This window comes from Theobroma cacao, chromosome 2 (assembly GCF_053813885.1).
Source record: "Theobroma cacao isolate CCN51 chromosome 2, ASM5381388v1, whole genome shotgun sequence".
Taxonomy (NCBI): domain Eukaryota; kingdom Viridiplantae; phylum Streptophyta; class Magnoliopsida; order Malvales; family Malvaceae; genus Theobroma; species Theobroma cacao.
Genome location: NC_142640.1, coordinates 27,016,305 through 27,031,442, shown reverse-complemented (window position 1 = coordinate 27,031,442; position 15,138 = coordinate 27,016,305).

Genomic DNA, 15,138 nt, shown 5'->3' with positions numbered 1-15,138 from the left:
CTCGCTTAAAATGGTTTTATAATCGCATTATTGATTTTAAGTTGAATTTTCTTATATTTTGGTTAAAACAGATTATATTTGAATGTTTGCCTCGAGAAACATGAAGCAAAAGCCATCGATCGATAAGAAAAGTTCATTTATAATCACTCATGCCTTCGAAAGCCTTATTACTCGCTTTAAATGCTTTTATAATCTCATTATTGATTTTAAGTTGAATTTTCTTAAATTTTTGGTTAAAACAGATTATATTTAAATGTTTACCTCGGGAAACGTGAAGCGAAAGCCATCGATTGAGAAGAAAAGTCCATTTAAAGTCACTCAAGCCTTCGCAAGCCTTATTACTCGCTTTAAATGGTTTTATAATCTCATTATTGATTTTAAGTAGAATTTTCTTACATTTTTGGTTAAAATAGATTATAATTGAATGTTTGCCTCGGGAAAGGTGAAGCGAAAGCCGTCGATTGAGAAGAAAAGTCCATTTATAGTCACTCATGCCTTCGAAAGCCTTATTACCCGTTTAAAATGGTTTTGTAATCTAATTATTGATTTTATGTTGAATTTTCTTACATTTTTGGTTAAAATAGATTGTAATTAAATGTTTGCCTTAGAAAACATGAAGCGAAAGCCATCGATTGGTAAGAAAAGTCCATTTATAGTCACACATGCCTTCGAAAGCCTTATTACTTGCTTTAAATGGTTTTATAAGCTTATTATGGATTTTAAGTTGAATTTTCTTACATTTTTGGTTGAAACAGATTATAATTGAATGTTTGCATAGGGAAACGTGAAGCGAAAGCCATCGATTGAGAAGAAAAGTCCATTTATAGTCACTCATGCCTTCGAAAGCGTTATTACATGCTTTAAATGCTTTTATAATCTCATTATTGATTTTAAGTTGAATTTTCTTACATTTTTGGTTAAAGCAGATTATAATTGAATGTTTACCTCAGGAAACGTGAAGCGAAAGTCATCGATTGGGAAGAAAAGTACATTTATAGTCACTCATACCTTCGAAAGCCTTATTACTCGCTTAAAATGGTTTTATAATCGCATTATTGATTTTAAGTTGAATTTTCTTATATTTTGGTTAAAACAGATTATATTTGAATGTTTGCCTCGAGAAACATGAAGCAAAAGCCATCGATCGATAAGAAAAGTTCATTTATAATCACTCATGCCTTCGAAAGCCTTATTACTCGCTTTAAATGCTTTTATAATCTCATTATTGATTTTAAGTTGAATTTTCTTAAATTTTTGGTTAAAACAGATTATATTTAAATGTTTACCTCGGGAAACGTGAAGCGAAAGCCATCGATTGAGAAGAAAAGTCCATTTAAAGTCACTCAAGCCTTCGCCAGCCTTATTACTCGCTTTAAATGGTTTTATAATCTCATTATTGATTTTAAGTAGAATTTTCTTACATTTCTGGTTAAAATAGATTATAATTGAATGTTTGCCTCGGGAAAGGTGAATCGAAAGCCGTCGATTGAGAAGAAAAGTCCATTTATAGTCACTCATGCCTTCGAAAGCCTTATTACCCGTTTAAAATGGTTTTGTCATCTAATTATTGATTTTATGTTGAATTTTCTTACATTTTTGGTTAAAATAGATTGTAATTAAATGTTTTCCTTAGAAAACATGAAGCGAAAGCCATCGATTGGTAAGAAAAGTCCATTTATAGTCACACATGCCTTCGAAAGCCTTATTACTCGCTTTAAATGCTTTTATCATCTCATTATTGATTTTAACTTGAATTTTCTTGCATTGTTGGTTGAAACAGATTATAATTGAATGTTGGCATAGGAAAACGTGAAGCGAAAGCCATCGATTGAGAAGAAAAGTCCATTTATAGTCATTTATGCCTTCGAAAGCCTTATTACTCGCTTTAAACGCTTTTATAATCTCATTATTGATTTTAAGTTGAATTTTCTTACATTTTTTGTTAAAACAGATTATATTTGAATGTTTTCCTCGGGAAACGTGAAGCGAAAGAAACCGATTGAGAAGAAAAGTCCATTTATAGTCCCTCATGCCTTCGAAAGCTTTATTACTCGCTTTAAATGCTTTTATAATATCATTATTGATTTTAAGTTGAATTTTCTTAGATTTTTGGTTAAAACGGATTATAATTGAATGTTTGCCTCGGGAAACGTGAAGCGAAAGCCATCGATTGGGAAGAAAAGTACATTTATAGTCACTCATGCCTTCGAAAGCCTTATTACTCGCTTTAAATACTTTTATAATCTCATTATATATTTTAAGTTGAATTTTCTTAAATTTTTGGTTAAAACAGATTATATTTAAATGTTTACCTCGGGAAACGTGAAGCGAAAGCCATCGATTGAGAAGAAAAGTCCATTTAAAGTCACTCAAGCCTTCGCAAGCCTTATTACTCGCTTTAAATGGTTTTATAATCTCATTATTGATTTTAAGTAGAATTTTCTTACATTTTTGGTTAAAATAGATTATAATTGAATGTTTGCCTCGGGAAAGGTGAAGCGAAAGCCGTCGATTGAGAAGAAAAGTCCATTTATAGTCACTCATGCCTTCGAAAGCCTTATTACCCGTTTAAAATGGTTTTGTAATCTAATTATTGATTTTATGTTGAATTTTCTTACATTTTTGGTTCAAATAGATTGTAATTAAATGTTTGCCTTAGAAAACATGAAGCGAAAGCCATCGATTGGTAAGAAAAGTCCATTTATAGTCACTCATGCCTTCGAAAGCCTTATTACTCGCTTTAAATGGTTTTATAAGCTTATTATGGATTTTAAGTTGAATTTTCTTACATTTTTGGTTGAAACAGATTATAATTGAATGTTTGCATAGGGAAACGTGAAGCGAAAGCCATCGATTGAGAAGAAAAGTCCATTTATAGTCACTCATGCCTTCGAAAGCGTTATTACACGCTTTAAATGCTTTTATAATCTCATTATTGATTTTAAGTTGAATTTTCTTACATTTTTGGTTAAAGCAGATTATAATTGAATGTTTACCTCAGGAAACGTGAAGCGAAAGTCATCGATTGGGAAGAAAAGTGCATTTATAGTCACTCATACCTTCGAAAGCCTTATTACTCGCTTAAAATGGTTTTATAATCGCATTATTGATTTTAAGTTGAATTTTCTTATATTTTGGTTAAAACAGATTATATTTGAATGTTTGCCTCGAGAAACAGGAAGCAAAAGCCATCGATCGATAAGAAAAGTTCATTTATAATCACTCATGCCTTCGAAAGCCTTATTACTCGCTTTAAATGCTTTTATAATCTCATTATTGATTTTAAGTTGAATTTTCTTAAATTTTTGGTTAAAACAGATTATATTTAAATGTTTACCTCGAGAAACGTGAAGCGAAAGCCATCGATTGAGAAGAAAAGTCCATTTAAAGTCACTCAAGCCTTCGCAAGCCTTATTACTCGCTTTAAATGGTTTTATTATCTCATTATTGATTTTAAGTCGAATTTTCTTACATTTTTGGTTAAAATAGATTATAATTGAATGTTTGCCTCGGGAAAGGTGAAGCGAAAGCCGTCGATTGAGAAGAAAAGTCCATTTATAGTCACTCATGCCTTCGAAAGCCTTATTACCCGTTTAAAATGGTTTTGTAATCTAATTATTGATTTTATGTTGAATTTTCTTACATTTTTGGTTAAAATAGATTGTAATTAAATGTTTGCCTTAGAAAACATGAAGAGAAAGCCATCGATTGGTAAGAAAAGTCCATTTATAGTCACACATGCCTTCGAAAGCCTTATTACTCGCTTTAAATGCTTTTATAATCTCATTATTGATTTTAACTTGAATTTTCTTACATTGTTGGTTGAAACAGATTATAATTGAATGTTGGCATAGGAAAACGTGAAGCGAAAGCCATCGATTGAGAAGAAAAGTCCATTTATAGTCACTCATGCCTTCGAAAGCCTTATTACTCGCTTTAAACGCTTTTATAATCTCATTATTGATTTTAAGTTGAATTTTCTTACATTTTTTGTTAAAACAGATTATATTTGAATGTTTTCCTCGAGAAACGTGAAGCGAAAGAAACCGATTGAGAAGAAAAGTCCATTTATAGTCCCTCATGCCTTCGAAAGCCTTATTACTCGCTTTAAATGCTTTTATAATATCATTATTGATTTTAAGTTGAATTTTCTTAGATTTTTGGTTCAAACGGATTATAATTGAATGTTTGCCTCGGGAAACGTGAAGCGAAAGCCATCGATTGGGAAGAAAAGTACATTTATAGTCACTCATACCTTCGAAAGCCTTATTACTCGCTTTAAATGCTTTTATAATCTCATTATTGATTTTAAGTTGAATTTTCTTAAATTTTTGGTTAAAACAGATTATATTTAAATGTTTACCTCGGGAAACGTGAAGCGAAAGCCATCGATTGTGAAGAAAAGTCCATTTAAAGTCACTCAAGCCTTCGCAAGCCTTATTACTCGCTTTAAATGGTTTTATAATCTCATTATTGATTTTAAGTAGAATTTTCTTACATTTTAGGTTAAAATAGATTATAATTGAATGTTTGCCTCGGGAAAGGTGAAGCGAAAGCCGTCGATTGAGAAGAAAAGTCCATTTATAGTCACTCATGCCTTCGAAAGCCTTATTACCCGTTTAAAATGGTTTTGTAATCTAATTATTGATTTTATGTTGAATTTTCTTACATTTTTGCTTAAAATAGATTGTAATTAAATGTTTGCCTTAGAAAACATGAAGCGAAAGCCATCGATTGGTAAGAAAAGTCCATTTATAGTCACTCATGCCTTCGAAAGCCTTATTACTCGCTTTAAATGGTTTTATAAGCTTATTATGGATTTTAAGTTGAATTTTCTTACATTTTTGGTTAAAACAGATTATAAAAGAATGTTTGCCACGAGCAACATGGAGCAAAAGCCATCGATCGAGCAGAAAAGTCCATTTATAGTCACTCATGCCTTCGAAAGCCTTATTACTCGCTTTAAATGCTTTTATAATCTCATTATTGATTTTAAGTTGAATTTTCTTAAATTTTTGGTTAAAACAGATTATATTAAAATGTTTGCCTCGGGAAACGTGAAGCGAAAGCCATCGATATAGAAGAAAAGTCCATTTATAGTCACTCATGCCTTCGAAAGCCTTATTACTCGCTTTAAATGGTTTTATAATCTCATTATTGATTTTAAAATGAATTTTCTTACATTTTTGGTTAAAATAGATTATAATTGAATGTTTACCTCGGAAAACGTGAAGCGAAAGCCATCGATTGAGAAGAAAAGTCCATTTATAGTCATTCATGCCTTCGAAAGCCTTACTACCCATTTAAAATGGTTTTATAATCTAATTATTGATTTTATGTTGAATTTTCTTACATTTTTGGTTAAAATAGATTGTAATTAAATGTTCGCCTTAGAAAACATGAAGCGAAAGCCATCTATTGGCAAGAAAAGTCCATTTATAGTCACTCATGCCTTCGAAAGCCTTATTACTCACTTTAAATGGTTTTATAATCTCATTATTGATTTTAAGTTTAATTTTCTTACATTTTTGGTTGAAACAGATTATAATTGAATGTTTGCATAGGGAAACGTGAAGCGAAAGCCATCGATTGAGAAGAAAAGTCCATTTATAGTCACTCATGCCTTCGAAAGCGTTATTACACGCTTTAAATGCTTTTATAATCTCATTATTGATTTTAAGTTGAATTTTCTTACATTTTTGGTTAAAGCAGATTATAATTGAATGTTTACCTCAGGAAACGTGAAGCGAAAGTCATCGATTGGGAAGAAAAGTACATTTATAGTCACTCATACCTTCGAAAGCCTTATTACTCGCTTAAAATGGTTTTATAATCGCATTATTGATTTTAAGTTGAATTTTCTTATATTTTGGTTAAAACAGATTATATTTGAATGTTTGCCTCGAGAAACATGAAGCAAAAGCCATCGATCGATAAGAAAAGTTCATTTATAATCACTCATGCCTTCGAAAGCCTTATTACTCGCTTTAAATGCTTTTATAATCTCATTATTGATTTTAAGTTGAATTTTCTTAAATTTTTGGTTAAAACAGATTATATTTAAATGTTTACCTCGGGAAACGTGAAGCGAAAGCCATCGATTGAGAAGAAAAGTCCATTTAAAGTCACTCAAGCCTTCGCAAGCCTTATTACTCGCTTTAAATGGTTTTATAATCTCATTATTGATTTTAAGTTTAATTTTCTTACAGTTTTGGTTGAAACAGATTATACTTGAATGTTTGCATAGGGAAACGTGAAGCGAAAGCCATCGATTGAGAAGAAAAGTCCATTTATAGTCACTCATGCCTTCGAAAGCGTTATTACACGCTTTAAATGCTTTTATAATCTCATTATTGATTTTAAGTTGAATTTTCTTACATTTTTGGTTAAAGCAGATTATAATTGAATTTTTACCTCAGGAAACGTGAAGCGAAAGTCATCGATTGGGAAGAAAAGTACATTTATAGTCACTCATACCTTCGAAAGCCTTATTACACGCTTAAAATGGTTTTATAATCGCATTATTGATTTTAAGTTGAATTTTCTTATATTTTGGTTAAAACAGATTATATTTGAATGTTTGCCTCGAGAAACATGAAGCAAAAGCCATCGATCGATAAGAAAAGTTCATTTATAATCACTCATGCCTTCGAAAGCCTTATTACTCGCTTTAAATGCTTTTATAATCTCATTATTGATTTTAAGTTGAATTTTCTTAAATTTTTGGTTAAAACAGATTATATTTAAATGTTTACCTCGGGAAACGTGAAGCGAAAGCCATCGATTGAGAAGAAAAGTCCATTTAAAGTCACTCAAGCCTTCGCAAGCCTTATTACTCGCTTTAAATGGTTTTATAATCTCATTATTGATTTTAAGTTTAATTTTCTTACAGTTTTGGTTGAAACAGATTATACTTGAATGTTTGCATAGGGAAACGTGAAGCGAAAGCCATCGATTGAGAAGAAAAGTCCATTTATAGTCACTCATGCCTTCGAAAGCGTTATTACACGCTTTAAATGCTTTTATAATCTCATTATTGATTTTAAGTTGAATTTTCTTACATTTTTGGTTAAAGCAGATTATAATTGAATTTTTACCTCAGGAAACGTGAAGCGAAAGTCATCGATTGGGAAGAAAAGTACATTTATAGTCACTCATACCTTCGAAAGCCTTATTACACGCTTAAAATGGTTTTATAATCGCATTATTGATTTTAAGTTGAATTTTCTTATATTTTGGTTAAAACAGATTATATTTGAATGTTTGCCTCGAGAAACATGAAGCAAAAGCCATCGATCGATAAGAAAAGTTCATTTATAATCACTCATGCCTTCGAAAGCCTTATTACTCGCTTTAAATGCTTTTATAATCTCATTATTGATTTTAAGTTGAATTTTCTTAAATTTTTGGTTAAAACATATTATATTTAAATGTTTACCTCGGGAAACGTGAAGCGAAAGCCATCGATTGAGAAGAAAAGTCCATTTAAAGTCACTCAAGCCTTCGCAAGCCTTATTACTCGCTTTAAATGGTTTTATAATCTCATTATTGATTTTAAGTAGAATTTTCTTTCATTTTTTGTTAAAATAGATTATAATTGAATGTTTGCCTCGGTAAAGGTGAAGCGAAAGCCGTCGATTGAGAAGAAAAGTCCATTTATAGTCACTCAGGCCTTCGAAAGCCTTATTACCCGTTTAAAATGGTTTTGTAATCTAATTATTGATTTTATGTTGAATTTTCTTACATTTTTGGTTAAAATAGATTGTAATTAAATGTTTGCCTTAGAAAACATGAAGCGAAAGCCATCGATTGGTAAGAAAAGTCCATTTATAGTCACTCATGCCTTCGAAAGCCTTATTACTCGCTTTAAATGGTTTTATAAGCTTATTATGGATTTTAAGTTGAATTTTCTTACATTTTTGGTTAAAACAGATTATATTTGAATGTTTGCCACGAGAAACATGGAGCAAAAGCCATCGATCGAGCAGAAAAGTCCATTTATAGTCACTCATGCCTTCGAAAGCCTTATTACTCGCTTTAAATGCTTTTATAATCTCATTATTGATTTTAAGTTGAATTTTCTTAAATTTTTGGTTAAAACAGATTATATTAAAATGTTTGCCTCGGGAAACGCGAAGCGAAAGCCATCGATATAGAAGAAAAGTCCATTTATAGTCACTCATGCCTTCGAAAGCCTTATTACTCGCTTTAAATGGTTTTATAATCTCATTATTGATTTTAAAATGAATTTTCTTACATTTTTGGTTAAAATAGATTATAATTGAATGTTTGCCTCGGGAAACGTGAAGCGAAAGCCATCGATTGAGAAGAAAAGTCCATTTATAGTCATTCATGCCTTCGAAAGCCTTACTACCCATTTAAAATGGTTTTATAATCTAATTATTGATTTTATGTTGAATTTTCTTACATTTTTGGTTAAAATAGATTGTAATTAAATGTTCGCCTTAGAAAACATGAAGCGAAAGCCATCTATTGGCAAGAAAAGTCCATTTATAGTCACTCATGCCTTCGAAAGCCTTGTTACTCGCTTTAAATGGTTTTATAATCTCATTATTGATTTTAAGTTTAATTTTCTTACATTTTTTGTTGAAACAGATTATACTTGAATGTTTGCATAGGGAAACGTGAAGCGAAAGCCATCGATTGAGAAGAAAAGTCCATTTATAGTCACTCATGCCTTCGAAAGTGTTATTACACGCTTTAAATGCTTTTATAATCTCATTATTGATTTTAAGTTGAATTTTCTTACATTTTTGGTTAAAGCAGATTATAATTGAATGTTTACCTCAGGAAACGTGAAGCGAAAGTCATCGATTGGGAAGAAAAGTACATTTATAGTCACTCATACCTTCGAAAGCCTTATTACTCGCTTAAAATGGTTTTATAATCGCATTATTGATTTTAAGTTGAATTTTCTTATATTTTGGTTAAAACAGATTATATTTGAATGTTTGCCTCGAGAAACATGAAGCAAAAGCCATCGATCGATAAGAAAAGTTCATTTATAATCACTCATGCCTTCGAAAGCCTTATTACTCGCTTTAAATGCTTTTATAATCTCATTATTGATTTTAAGTTGAATTTTCTTAAATTTTTGGTTAAAACAGATTATATTTAAATGTTTACCTCGGGAAACGTGAAGCGAAAGCCATCGATTGAGAAGAAAAGTCCATTTAAAGTCACTCAAGCCTTCGCAAGCCTTATTACTCGCTTTAAATGGTTTTATAATCTCATTATTGATTTTAAGTAGAATTTTCTTACATTTTTGGTTAAAATAGATTATAATTGAATGTTTGCCTCGGGAAAGGTTAAGCGAAAGCCGTCGATTGAGAAGAAAAGTCCATTTATAGTCACTCATGCCTTCGAAAGCCTTATTACTCGCTTTAAATGCTTTTATAATATCATTATTGATTTGAAGTTGAATTTTCTTAGATTTTTGGTTAAAACGGATTATAATTGAATGTTTGCCTCGGGAAACCTGAAGCGAAAGCCATCGATTGGGAAGAAAAGTACATTTATAGTCACTCATGCCTTCGAAAGCCTTATTACTCGCTTTAAATGCTTTTATAATCTCATTATTGATTTTAAGTTGAATTTTCTTAAATTTTTGGTTAAAACAGATTATATTTAAATATTTACCTCGGGAAACGTGAAGCGAAAGCCATCGATTGAGAAGAAAAGTCCATTTAAAGTCACTCAAGCCTTCGCAAGCCTTATTACTCGCTTTAAATGGTTTTATAATCTCATTATTGATTTTAAGTAGAATTTGCTTACATTTTTGGTTAAAATAGATTATAATTGAATGTTTGCCTCGGGAAAGGTGAAGCGAAAGCCGTCGATTGAGAAGAAAAGTCCATTTATAGTCACTCATGCCTTCGAAAGCCTTATTACCCGTTTAAAATGGTTTTGTAATCTAATTATTGATTTTATGTTGAATTTTCTTACATTTTTGGTTCAAATAGATTGTAATTAAATGTTTGCCTTAGAAAACATGAAGCGAAAGCCATCGATTGGTAAGAAAAGTCCATTTATAGTCACTCATGCTATCGAAAGCCTTATTACTCGCTTTAAATGGTTTTATAAGCTTATTATGGATTTTAAGTTGAATTTTCTTACATTTTTGGTTAAAACAGATTATATTTGAATGTTTGCCACGAGAAACATGGAGCAAAAGCCATCGATCGAGCAGAAAAGTCCATTTATAGTCACTCATGCCTTCGAAAGCCTTATTACTCGCTTTAAATGCTTTTATAATCTCATTATTGATTTTAAGTTGAATTTTCTTAAATTTTTGGTTAAAACAGATTATATTAAAATGTTTGCCTCGGGAAACGCGAAGCGAAAGCCATCGATATAGAAGAAAAGTCCATTTATAGTCACTCATGCCTTCGAAAGCCTTATTACTCGCTTTAAATGGTTTTATAATCTCATTATTGATTTTAAAATGAATTTTCTTACATTTTTGGTTAAAATAGATTATAATTGAATGTTTGCCTCGGGAAACGTGAAGCGAAAGCCATCGATTGAGAAGAAAAGTCCATTTATAGTCATTCATGCCTTCGAAAGCCTTACTACCCATTTAAAATGGTTTTATAATCTAATTATTGATTTTATGTTGAATTTTCTTACATTTTTGGTTAAAATAGATTGTAATTAAATGTTCGCCTTAGAAAACATGAAGCGAAAGCCATCTATTGGCAAGAAAAGTCCATTTATAGTCACTCATGCCTTCGAAAGCCTTATTACTCGCTTTAAATGGTTTTATAATCTCATTATTGATTTTAAGTTTAATTTTCTTACATTTTTGGTTGAAGCAGATTATAATTGAATGTTTGCATAGGGAAACGTGAAGCGAAAGCCATCGATTGAGAAGAAAAGTCTATTTATAGTCACTCATGCCTTCGAAAGCGTTATTACACGCTTTAAATGCTTTTATAATCTCATTATTGATTTTAAGTTGAATTTTCTTACATTTTTGGTTAAAGCAGATTATAATTGAATGTTTACCTCAGGAAACGTGAAGTGAAAGTCATCGATTGGGAAGAAAAGTACATTTATAGTCACTCATACCTTCGAAAGCCTTATTACTCGCTTAAAATGGTTTTATAATCGCATTATTGATTTTAAATTGAATTTTCTTATATTTTGGTTAAAACAGATTATATTTGAATGTTTGCCTCGAGAAACATGAAGCAAAAGCCATCGATCGATAAGAAAAGTTCATTTATAATCACTCATGCCTTCGAAAGCCTTATTACTCGCTTTAAATGGTTTTATAAGCTTATTATTGATTTTAAGTTGAATTTTCTTACATTTTTTGTTAAAACAGATTATATTTGAATGTTTGCCATGAGAAACATGGAGCAAAAGCCATCGATCGAGCAGAAAAGTCCATTTATAGTCACTCATGCCTTCGAAAGCCTTATTACTCGCTTTAAATGCTTTTATAATCTCATTATTGATTTTAAGTTGAATTTTTTTAAATTTTTGGTTAAAACAGATTATATTAAAATGTTTGCCCGGGAAACGCGAAGCGAAAGCCATCGATATAGAAGAAAAGTCCGTTTATAGTCACTCTTGCCTTCGAAAGCCTTATTACTCGCTTTAAATGGTTTTATAATCTCATTATTGATTTTCAAATGAATTTTCTTAAATTTTTGGTTAAAATAGATTATAATTGAATGTTTGCCTCGGGAAACGTGAAGCGAAAGCCATCGATTGAGAAGAAAAGTCCATTTATAGTCATTCATGCCTTCGAAAGCCTTACTATCCATTTAAAATGGTTTTATAATCTAATTATTGATTTTATGTTGAATTTTCTTACATTTTTGGTTAAAATAGATTGTAATTAAATGTTTGCCTTAGAAAACATGAAGAGAAAGCCATTGATTGGTAAGAAAAGTCCATTTATAGTCACACATGCCTTCGAAAGCCTTATTACTCGCTTTAAATGCTTTTATAATCTCATTATTGATTTTAAGTTGAATTTTCTTACATTTTTGGTTAAAACGGATTATAATTGAATGTTTGCCTCGGGAAACGTGAAGCGAAAGCCATCGATTGGGAAGAAAAGTACATTTATAGTCACTCATACCTTCGAAAGCCTTATTACTCGCTTAAAACGGTTTTATAATCGCATTATTGATTTTAAGTTGAATTTTCTTATATTTTTGGTTAAAATAGATTATATTTGAATGTTTGCCTCAAGAAACATGAAGCAAAAGCCATCGATCGATAAGAAAAGTCCATTTATAGTCACTCATGCCTTCGAAAGCCTTATTACTCGCTTTCAATGCTTTTATAATCTCATTATCGATTTTAAGTTGAATTTTCTTACATTTTTTGTTAAAACAGATTATATTTAAATGTTTGCCTTGGGAAACGTGAAGCGAAAGCCATCGATTGAGAAGAAAAATCCATTTAAAGTCACTCATGCCTTCGAAAGTTTTATTACTCGCTTTAAAAGGTTTTATAATCTCATTATTGATTTTAAGTTGAATTTTCTTACATTTTTGGTTAAAATAGATTATAATTGAATGTTTACCTCGGGAAACGTGAAGCGAAAGCCATCGATTGAGAAGAAAAGTCCATTTATAGTCACTCATGCCTTCGAAAGCCTTATTACCCGTTTAAAATGGTTTTATAATCTAATTATTGATTTTATGTTGAATTTTCTTATATTTTTGGTTAAAATAGATTGTAATTAAATGTTTGCCTTAGAAAACATGAAGCAAAAGCCATCGATTGGTAAGAAAAGTCCATTTATAGTCACTCATGCCTTCGAAAGCCTTATTACTCGCTTTAAACGCTTTTATAATCTCATTATTGATATTAAGTTGTATTTTCTTACATTTTTGGTTGATACAGATTATAATTGAATGTTTGCATAGGGAAACGTGAAGCGAAAGCCATCGATTGAGAAGAAAAATCCATTTATAGTCACTCATGCCTTCGAAAGCCTTATTACTCGCTTTAAATGCTTTTATAATCTCATTATTGATTTTAAGTTGAATTTTCTTACATTTTTGGTTAAAACAGATTATAATTGAATGATTGCCTCGGGAAACGTGAAGCGAAAGCCATCGATTGAGAAGAAAAGTTCATTTATGGTCACTCATGCCTTCGAAGGCCTTATTACCCGTTTAAAGTAGTTTTATAATTTAATTATTCATTTTATGTTGAATTTTCTTACATTTTTGGTTAAAATAGATTGTAATTAAATTTTTGACTTAGAAAACATGAAGCGAAAGCCATCGATTGGTAAGAAAAGTCCATTTATAGTCACTCATGCCTTGGAAAGCCTTATTACTCGTTTTAAATGCTTTTATAATCTCATTATTGATTTTAACTTGAATTTTCTTACTATTTGGGTTGAAACAGATTATAATTGAATGTTTGCATAGAGAAACGTGAAGCGAAAGCCATCGTTTGAGAAGAAAAGTCCATTTATAGTCACTCATGCCTTCGAAAGCCTTATTACTCGCTTTAAATGCTTTTATAATCTCATTATTGATTTTAAGTTGAATTTTCTTAAATTTTTGGTTAAAACATATTATATTTAAATGTTTACCTCGGGAAACGTGAAGCGAAAGCCATCGATTGAGAAGAAAAGTCCATTTAAAGTCACTCAAGCCTTCGCAAGCCTTATTACTCGCTTTAAATGGTTTTATAATCTCATTATTGATTTTAAGTAGAATTTTCTTTCATTTTTTGTTAAAATAGATTATAATTGAATGTTTGCCTCGGTAAAGGTGAAGCGAAAGCCGTCGATTGAGAAGAAAAGTCCATTTATAGTCACTCAGGCCTTCGAAAGCCTTATTACCCGTTTAAAATGGTTTTGTAATCTAATTATTGATTTTATGTTGAATTTTCTTACATTTTTGGTTAAAATAGATTGTAATTAAATGTTTGCCTTAGAAAACATGAAGCGAAAGCCATCGATTGGTAAGAAAAGTCCATTTATAGTCACTCATGCCTTCGAAAGCCTTATTACTCGCTTTAAATGGTTTTATAAGCTTATTATGGATTTTAAGTTGAATTTTCTTACATTTTTGGTTAAAACAGATTATATTTGAATGTTTGCCACGAGAAACATGGAGCAAAAGCCATCGATCGAGCAGAAAAGTCCATTTATAGTCACTCATGCCTTCGAAAGCCTTATTACTCGCTTTAAATGCTTTTATAATCTCATTATTGATTTTAAGTTGAATTTTCTTAAATTTTTGGTTAAAACAGATTATATTAAAATGTTTGCCTCGGGAAACGCGAAGCGAAAGCCATCGATATAGAAGAAAAGTCCATTTATAGTCACTCATGCCTTCGAAAGCCTTATTACTCGCTTTAAATGGTTTTATAATCTCATTATTGATTTTAAAATGAATTTTCTTACATTTTTGGTTAAAATAGATTATAATTGAATGTTTGCCTCGGGAAACGTGAAGCGAAAGCCATCGATTGAGAAGAAAAGTCCATTTATAGTCATTCATGCCTTCGAAAGCCTTACTACCCATTTAAAATGGTTTTATAATCTAATTATTGATTTTATGTTGAATTTTCTTACATTTTTGGTTAAAATAGATTGTAATTAAATGTTCGCCTTAGAAAACATGAAGCGAAAGCCATCTATTGGCAAGAAAAGTCCATTTATAGTCACTCATGCCTTCGAAAGCCTTATTACTCGCTTTAAATGGTTTTATAATCTCATTATTGATTTTAAGTTTAATTTTCTTACATTTTTGGTTGAAGCAGATTATAATTGAATGTTTGCATAGGGAAACGTGAAGCGAAAGCCATCGATTGAGAAGAAAAGTCTATTTATAGTCACTCATGCCTTCGAAAGCGTTATTACACGCTTTAAATGCTTTTATAATCTCATTATTGATTTTAAGTTGAATTTTCTTACATTTTTGGTTAAAGCAGATTATAATTGAATGTTTACCTCAGGAAACGTGAAGTGAAAGTCATCGATTGGGAAGAAAAGTACATTTATAGTCACTCATACCTTCGAAAGCCTTATTACTCGCTTAAAATGGTTTTATAATCGCATTATTGATTTTAAATTGAATTTTCTTATATTTTGGTTAAAACAGATTATATTTGAATGTTTGCCTCGAGAAA